The 9,422-nt window shown below is 33.7% G+C and overlaps 1 pseudogene; it reads right to left on the bottom strand.

The window, feature by feature from the left end:
- Positions 1-237: 237 nt before the first annotated feature.
- Positions 238-8,839, bottom strand: LOC149028899 (small ribosomal subunit protein mL103 (rPPR7)-like; annotated as a pseudogene).
- Between the last annotated feature and the right edge of the window lie 583 nt (positions 8,840-9,422).

The raw sequence follows: 9,422 nt of genomic DNA, 5'->3' as shown, positions 1-9,422 counted from the left end.
TTCTTTTCCAAATCCTAGTTGAAGATTAGGAAATGAAAGTTAATGGGTGAAACGTAATCTCCAACTCGTGAGCAAATGTTTATTACAAGAATGTGCAAGATTTTCTAAATTGTACAATCAAGAGTACAAAATATTTACATGATTCCATTACCCTTTACTTGGTTCCAGGCAAATGGAAGCTAGCAACAATGTTTACAATGAAAAATCCATACAAGAAGATTCTGGATCTTTGTTTGCTCAAAGGTTGGCCTGCTTTAGGAAAACATCGGGATGGAACTTCTGGGCAGCTGTGAGACTACCCTTCATCTTCATGATTCCTCTGCATTTCATCCAGAAAATGAAATTAGAAATCATAGAACAAAAGACTACTTCACAAATAAACATTGCAATTGAGAAACTTGTGTAAGATTATACCTCATGAAAGCCACCTGGTGTTTCATCTTCCCTGTCGCAATCTTGACAAAATCGACATCTTTGAAGGAAAATGTAGCATCAGGTTTGCCTTCGTAAGGACCTGAATTTTGAGGACGAAACCATCAGATTGAAAAATCTTAAACAATTGCATCGCAAAGCACAAGGTTTGCTCAAGAAATTCTCAGAAGATTTTTGAGGTCGACGATATAGATTTCCTCATCAGTTCCAATTTTCTAAAATAAAGAGCGAAATTAGAATAAGGGCTTTAGAAGATAAAAGAGCAAAGAAGGGGGAATTATGACCTTGGGGGCGACGTTGATCTGATATAACCAGGGATTTGGGAAACTAAGGATTTAGAATTGGTAGAACCAGGGATTCGGGAATCAAATGAAGGAGGGTCTGATTTTGTAAATCAATAAACTTTAATCCCTTAAAATGTCAAAAACTAAAAAATAAATTAAATTAAAAAAAAGGACAAATTAGTCATAGAAGTGATAATTTGTCTTTAAATTAACTTTTCTATAGTACGGGGAGGCGGGATGAAAATTTTCAGTTTTTGGACAAAAAAAAGCATAGACCAAACCTCAGGGGGTCCAAATGAAAATTACCCTTCTTTTTTTAGTAAATCTCATTTACAAAATTCTAGGGCTACGATCTATTGTCTTGTCTTAGAGAAATTGTGTGCACCTCTAAAGCTGTTGACGAGACAGACTAAGAATATATTTCCTCCATAGATTTTAGCTGTCTTCTAAATTTACAGTCTAACTAATCTATGGAGCAAATCTGAATCCTTCTACTGGAGAAATTGTGTACACGTCTGAAGTTGTTGACGTGACATACCAAGAAAAAATAGATTTCCTCCGTAGATTTATTTTATGCATAAATCAATGTGTAAATGACTCACAATTTCAAATTTTCAATGAGTGGAGTTGGATCATGAAATTTTGAGTTACACGCAATTCGTAAGTTTTTCACTTATTATAAATAAAATATAAATACTTCACATTTTGTAGTAGAATTTGATGAGCTAAAGCTTTCTTTTAAAATGTGGGTGTTTTGTGCTATTATTCATGGGGAATGGAGTGAAAATGAATCTATATAACTTACATGGATCAAATCTTATTTTTGAAAGAGAGGAATTGGGGATTCTTAGTTATTTAGGATCATATACTAGACACATGCCTTGTACATAGTAGATCTGTTTATGTTGTTTTAGGTGCTTCATTTAGTTTCAGGATGTTCATTTTTCAATTGATCTCTTTCTCCAAATTGGTCAATCACTTCATAATGTGTTTTTTTTATCTTAAACACCAAAAGACCTTCTACTCCATTTTTTTTTATAGAGTCTTTTAAATTGGACCATAAGCTAATGATGGGTTCCCTTAATGCAATATATTATTTGTGGATCCAAAGCAAACTAACACCATTAACTGCCGTTAAGTATATTTAAATTTCAAATGTAAAAGGACCAAAGTGCCCCTCAAGTTATTTAGTACATTGTATTAATATATGGTTTTAAAAAGAGATCGTTGGTCATTAACCATTAATCATATGTTAATATATATATATATATATATATATATATATATATATATATATATATATATACAAAAAACAAGAAGAAAAAAATTAGAGCAAATTGCATTGGCACTCCAAAATAGACGCCTTAAAGTACTAACACTCCACTTTATATTTAAAAAGCACATAGATCCCAAAATTGAATTATCATTGGATATATTTTCCAATTTATCACTGAAAACCTTTCATACTGTTTATTATAGGGATATCTTTGAAAATAAACAATGATTTAACTATTTTCAATGATAAATTTGACAAATATATCCAATGAAAATCCAATTTTAGGGTCTCAGTGCTTTTTGTTAGTGCTTTAAGGCCTCCATGTTGGGGTGCTAGTGCAATTTGTTCAAAAAATTATAATAACAAAATGTATTAAATAACTTGAGGGGCATTTTGGTACATCAACGTTTGAACTTTAAATATACTTAACGGTGACTAACGATGTTAGTGTAGTTAGGACCCGCATGTAATATATTGCACTAAGGGGACCCAAAATCTCTTTTTTATATTTTTGAACACAATGTTGTGGTTTTAAGACAAGATGGGTTTGTACTTAATAATGCTCTCTCTGGAATTCCACCCTCTAATGTTTCTTTCGGGCTTACTTCTAATTATGATTCTCATGCATCTACACATGAGAATGCTTCTACTGATTGTAAACATACTATTGTTTCTAATAAACATGCATTTGACACTGTTTTCCTCTTGCTCTTGGTATTGCTTCTAATAGGCATGTGCTTGAAATTGCATTTAGTTAGTCTACATATAAGAAAAACTCAAAAAAATAATCTCATGAATTAGAAAGAAGTTTATATAATATTAAATCATTTAAAAATAAATAATAAAAGTAGGAAGAATGTGCTGCAAGACAAAAGTCCTAATCTCGCCAAGCAACCTCACAGTCCCCACGTGCCATAAATTCCAAATTGTGAACCATTAGAGACAACAAAACAAAGACGACAACTAACAAAGACAACTCATAACCAACACCCAATATATACAAAACTGCACATAAGATTATCCCTAGCTATAGACCAATTGACCAATAATCATTCAAAAGAGCACACGAGTGATGTGCATTTGCATTTGCATATATATATATATATATATATATTATATATATATATATATATATATATATATATATATATATATATATATATATATATATATATATATATCCTCCGACATTGTTTACATTAAAAAAAAAAATCCTCCTACATTATATGCTTCTCTCCATTCTAAACCCCCAAGCAACTTCCAATAATATTTTACATGTTCAATGCAATTTGTGATGTCCAACGTATAAAATGAAAAAATCCATTTGAACAAAGATTTAATCATTAAAATTTCCAACACATAAAATTCTCCAATTTAAAACTCAATCGCTGCATAAAAAATATTTTGGTTAGTAACTATTTCATCATAGGATCGACGTTCTTAGTGAAATCCAAAAAAATTGAAAGAAAAAAAGTCGTGAATTTGTGCCCCTAAATCTACTCTTGAATTTGTCTTTATAACTAATCCCCGAAGGCCACAAACGGTATTTCTTTCGTATGGTTTTGCGCTTTCACCATTATCCAACGTACATGCATTCATGGTCAATAAGTATTTGCCATAGTCATATTTATCCAAAAAAAAAGTACCCAATAAAATTCAACTCAAAGATAAAAATTTTATTACACAAAAATAAAATATTATTAGAGAACATTTCACACGTGCACGTACATATGCACGTGCGTATATGTATATATATATATATACCAACTCATGTTGCATGATTGCATCACCCGCTTATGACAGGGATAGTGACGCATGAATGTCCAAAAAGAATCTCTCTCTAATGATTAACTAAGTAGCCACCTCACCTCCTTTTTCCAAACAAAACTGAGAGACGTCTCAAGTTTTTTTTTTTTTTTAGAAGAGGCGTCTCAAGTTTCTTCCATGCATTTAGAAAATTTGGTGGAAACTTATTCACTATTCTTTCTCATTACTCCTTTTGCTTCCTTCACTTTTGAATTCTTCACTAGCCCTTCAACCAAATGCCTCATTGTTCTAAAGTTTGGAATCTTATCTTTAGTTATACACTCCTTGTAAACCTCAAAGGCCTTGTTAATCTCCCCTTTTCTACATAGATGATACATAAATGTCCTAAGAGTTGCAGCATTAGGAGTACAAAGATTTTCCTCTAAGGCTGTCATGTACATTTTTAGCTTCCTCAATCAAACCACGCCTAGAGTAACGGGGGCCAAAGGTAATTGTAACTGATGGTGTCTCTGGCTTCAATCCTGCAGAGCTAATCTCTTCAATCAAAGCCAAGACATACTATAGTTTCCCATGATGGGCCAAAATCTTCACATTATCAGCACAAACATTTGAGGAACCCTTCTCAATCATTACCTTCCAGGTTTTCCCAACTTCATCGATCTTAACATTCTTATACAGGGAATCCAAGATTGCCATATAATTGCAGTAACCTCTACATCCTCTCTTCCATTTCTTTCAAAACTGGAACATACCACTCACACAACAACTTGATTAAAATACCATAAGAAACCTTATCGGAAAAAAAATGCTATATTTCTGAGAGACTAGGTACTGATCAAATTTCTTGCATTGATTAAATGCAGAAAAAGGAGCATTAAAGGGTATAGTAGATCTTTGAGTGCCAAGCTCATCCATCCGATCGAAAGTCTTCCGATCAGTCATTCCTGCAAGATCATAAGATCAAATTAAGGTGGCAAGGAAAGATTTTTCCAGTGATCTTGGGATCCTTCTTGTGGGATTCAATTAGAGCTTCAATGTCACTAAAGTGATGAGATTTCACTAGGAGCCTGACAGCGAGGTCTTGAGAAGGCTATCGTAAGGGTTATCGAAGAAAGGCGCTTCACAGGGTTGAACAGAAAAATGAGGAAAAAAACAAAGAAGTTTTGATAAAAGAATGCAAATTACCCATATTAGTAAATTTAATGAAGGAGATAAATTACTAGTAGATCATGATAATATCATAAAACAAAATCTAAAAGATAATACATATTTATATACTCAAAGACAAGATATTAATAAATCAAGATAGGTATAATCTAAAATGTATTCTTACTCAAGAACAAATTATTAAATAAAAAGAATAAATCATTTACTAATAAATTATGTAAATCAAACATCATCTAAAACGCATTCATAATCAAGATCAAATTATAAATTTAAAAAAATAATCAATCACTAAGAAATCATGTAAAACCATAAACTTGAACGTAGAAAAATAAAACAATAACATATTGAAAATATGAAGATTGTACTTATCATGGCAAAATCACAAAAATAATAATCACTTTTAGATAGAGGGCCTTCAACACTCTATATTATCTTCTTCCTTTCCTACATCCTTGTATTTCGTCTCTATTCTTACTTAACCAATACGGATTTTCAATTCTGTTGTTTAATATACTCACCATTAACTCCACGTTCTCACCATCTTTCTTCTCTCCCCTAAATATTCCCTTGATTTTCTCTCCTCTTAAATCCTCTAAAACTCCACATTTTTCACCATCCATTTCTCTCTCCTCTTAATATACTTCAATATTCCCTCAATATTCTCTCCACCTAAATCCTACTAAACTCCACGTTTTTTTTCCACCATTCATTTTTCACCATGCATCTTCTCTCTCCCCTCAATATTACCAAAACATGTAATATAATTTATGCAGCTATGAGACATTAAACCTTGGACCTCCTCCTTTATTCAAAGTGATTGTTAACCGTTTATTTAATCCTCAACCTATGATTGAATTTAGCAAATAAATTATAGTAAGTTTGTCAATCTCATACCAGTTCGACCTTTAACCATAATTATTTGAATATCAATACAAAATGCCAAGACTACCCCTATGCTTTAGTTACAGGTATTACAAATAGTGAGTAATGATGATGGTGATGCTGAAAAGAGTAAAGGAATGAGAAACCTATTGAACTCCCAAGGATGTAAGCATGTCTTGGGAAAACAGTTTGCCTTCCTTGGAATTCTCCTCTTTAATCAGGGTTGAGTTCATTTTCTCAACAGCTGCTTGCAGATCTTACAAGAATTTAAGAGCTTGGAACTGACCCAAAAAACATAGCCCAAATATTACAACACAAATACACATCTCATGCATCCAGGAAATAATAAGCAGTTGCACCTGTACAAGAGAACTAATTAGTATGGCATCCCAACAGTAATATACCAATAAGAAAAGCTTCCAGCCATCAAACGGAAGTTCTGGAATAAATGGAAGTCTGAAATTTCATCCCTAAACAGAATAGAAGCTTTCAAAAGTTATAAATTTAGCTCTAGAATCTAAACAAATTCAACGTCTCATCCTTTTTAAGAAAGAAAATAAAATAGAACTTAGTTTTTCTTTTTCTTTTTTTGTTTTGAATCCAAAATTCTCTTCTTTCTTAATTTGGTCAAAGAAAAGAGAATACCAAAAAATTGTGAAACTTCAATTTTTGAACCATGCACCTAACCAACAAAATTTGGAACACTGATGCTTGAAAATCTGAAAGGAGTAGTTTCTGATCTTAGAGCTAGTGGTCTAATACATCAGATGTGCCCATCAGCTGCAACAGCCATTGGCTTCTATCAAATGCATGCGAAAGAGCAAGGTGAACTTGTACACAACCCTTGCAACCGGATCCGATCAATTAGACTACAACGGTAGTTACCCTACTATCACAAAGGAGATGCTTGTGATAATGTTTACAAACCTTCAGACGTTAAGAGTTGCAAGACAGACATCGGAAAGGCCAAGTTTTGTGAGTTTAAGAATTCCTCAAATCTTGCAATTGTCAAGAAAGACCTAAGATCAATTTGTTTTACAAAATATTGACGTGAGATCAGTCTTGGGGAATTTAACTAGACATTTCTTGAGATCTCTTTAAAAATTGAGAAAATGAACGGGTTGGCCTTAATACCTACATGTTGATCATGGATCATGTTAAGCACATGGAGAAGTGGAAAAAAGATTAGCAGAAAAAAGATACAGAGGGCCTTCATCAAGCCTCTTCATAATTGAGCCCGCAGCAGAAAATTCTCCACAAGAGACAAAAGATAGTTCCAATCCGTCCTACAAATTGTTTAATTCAGAGTCTATGCGGTAGGTGTCTCTAAATCTTCTTCACCGTCTTCATGATCATAAACCTCGACGGCTACAAATAATTGGAGGCTTTTCAGGGATGGAATTCAGAAATTAAACATAAATAAAATTTAAGAACTGATCTAGTTAATGGGTTGCATCACGATGTTGCATCACGATGGAAAAACATATGTGAAACTTGATGGGCTGATAAATAATTATTTATTTTTTTAAAAATGATTAAAATATTAATAAACTATATAAATAATTATGGAAAAAATAGGAAAAAAAATTAAAGAAAAGGGTTTTGAAAATTATAGAATAGCTATGTAAGTATTTTCAAGTGTAGCTTGTGTGGTTTCTTTATCGGTTTTGATATGCGCAATCTTTTCTTTGCTGAAAAATTTAAATATTCAGTTTGTATTTAAAAAAAATAGAAAAATTTGTTAGCTAGGTACATGATTGTTTCTTTGTGTAGAAAAAAATATTTTGGTATTGTTCAATAACTTATGCAATCATTTTGGATGCAACAATTATCATGTTTGGCTGTGGGAGAGGAGTTGGTTCGCAAGGTGGACAGCCAGTGTAAAATCCCCTAAAATCCTAATCCAATAACACTGTTGTTTTAAGTCCGCAAGCTTGAAGTGCAAGTAGAAAGCAAATTTAGACCATCCGAGTTAAGACTAGAAGTTCGGGAATCGAACCTATGGACTTAGATGAATTAGGAGATGAAAGTCAATCCAAAAGGTTTAAAAATGAGATTTTAGCATGCAAGAAGACCTATGCTAGAAGACTTCATTGTCAAGGTAAAATATACCGTTGATTCAAAAATATTTAGAGGAGTCTACCCTTCAAAGCCCGTCAAAAATCGCTTTCACATGTGAAAGTTATGGGGGTGATCAATTTGACTAACCAGCCCCACTCAGAAAAGGAATGTTTCAGAAATTTAAGTCAAGAAACCCTATTTTATTGTCTTTTAACTTAATAAACGAATTGTTTATGCTACTTGGAGGCTAAGTGCTTGGGAGGGGAGAAGAGCTTGGAGTTTGGAGGAATCTTTGCACGATTGGGGGTGTTGAAGCATGAATCACAAGGATAATCGTATGTTGAGGTAACAAGACCTAAAAAACCCTATTTTCAACATTTCCTTCATAGTATTTATGGTGGTTGTTTGCAATAATGATGAGAATGGTGGAAGCTGTCATGAATTGAAAGCTTATTCTTATTCCCTATTGTGTTTCTAACCACTTTGAGTGTTGGTTGGTTTTATTTCATTCATTTGAGACCGATCAACCCTCTCTGAAATGCCTACGGGTGACTCTCTGAGAACCAAATTGGGGCCTTTTGATTTTGGACTAATTGTAATATTTTTAAAGTGTTTTCAGGACAATACTACTATTCCATTGAAGTCCAAAAACCTCCAAATCTTTTGATTTTGAAACAAACTCAAAATAGAACTTGTTTACACTCTTGAATTTTTGAATTTCTTGGACATTTGGAGATCATTCTTGTCATTGATGGGTGAGGAATACACTTATCATCTATTGTGTATTTAAAATGATTCTATTTCTTATGATGGCAAATGTTGTATATATGATTTTATGAATTGTTGTGAGACTTTGTGTGGACGTAAGGTAATGTGACTTGATGTTTGAGAATGTGAAACGTGATGAAGTTAAGTGGCATGGTACTACCTATGTAATTATATACCAACCCACGGTTGTGGGTTCACCCATTACCTATGCATCCACTTAGACTCACTAAGTGCATGGTCATAGGTGTTTAAATGTATTGGCTAATGGACCCTGATAAGTGCTACTACCCTTTTGGCAGTGGTATTGAAGCTGAGCAACCCGTGATGGTAGTGGCAAAAAGACAACTTGAGTGTCGTGAGGAGACAAATGCCCATTGTTATCATGTAGTGGTCCAGTTGCATATATTGAGGTTGGGCTCATAAGGCGTCGAAAGACGACTTGAGTGCCGTAAGGAGACATGAGAGGCATCCGCCCCAGCATATGTGGATGACCATAGGGTTAAGAATTGGTAGCTTGAAAGATGGCTTGAGTGCCGTGAATAGCATTCCTAGGTGGAGAAAGATGCTGGACCAAAAAGGCACTAAGTATGAGAGAAGGTGCCTGGACCACATGTAGTATGAGATGTAGTTAACCTTGCATTGGGTCAGACTTATCCTTGACATACGCTAGTTCTTAGACCAAATGGTGTTGGTGAGAGAATGGTGACCTAATCCTCAACCATGGTGTGATGTGACCTAATCCCATTGTTGCGGGTTCCCAAAAGATGACTTGAGTGCCATGAGGG

The sequence above is a fragment of the Hakea prostrata genome, chromosome 1 (genome assembly GCF_041222555.1).
Source record: "Hakea prostrata isolate BN-2017 chromosome 1, UWA_Hpros_2, whole genome shotgun sequence".
Taxonomy (NCBI): domain Eukaryota; kingdom Viridiplantae; phylum Streptophyta; class Magnoliopsida; order Proteales; family Proteaceae; genus Hakea; species Hakea prostrata.
This window is presented reverse-complemented; position numbering and strand designations above follow the sequence as displayed.